Here is a 572-nt window from a genome sequence, read left to right on the forward strand (position 1 = left end):
CACGACAACATAAGTAGATTAGTTTGTGAAAATTAAAATACATAATTTAGAAACAATATTTTAATATTTCAAAACTAATTCTTCAATTGTTGGAGTAGCGACAAAATCTTCCTTTTGGGGTCCATAAAACTTAAGATTGGTACTTGCATGTACCATAACCTACAAAAAAAATAAAAATAAAAAAATATTAGGACAACCATCGTTAGATTTTCAATAAAATAATTCAACAATGTTTTATGACAAAAATATTGGATGTGAATTGCATTGTAATATGTTGTAACAAGTTACTTATTTTATTTTTCAGATTAGTTACTGATTTACTTATCATGAACAATATCAATAATTATTGTAAGAGTTTTAATTTTTATAAACTAAAAACACAAGATTTTTTTATACTATTTAAATAGCCTAAACAATAAGTAGATGTAATTTATATCTATCTGTCTATATTATTATAGAATCAAGAATAATAATATTGGCTTACCAAAATATCCACTAAAAAATGATTGACTTATTTGCCTTTTCAAGTTATAATTTTCTCCATTTGAAAACTTACTAATGGGTATAATTAT

This window comes from Capsicum annuum, chromosome 5 (assembly GCF_002878395.1).
Source record: "Capsicum annuum cultivar UCD-10X-F1 chromosome 5, UCD10Xv1.1, whole genome shotgun sequence".
NCBI lineage: Eukaryota > Viridiplantae > Streptophyta > Magnoliopsida > Solanales > Solanaceae > Capsicum > Capsicum annuum.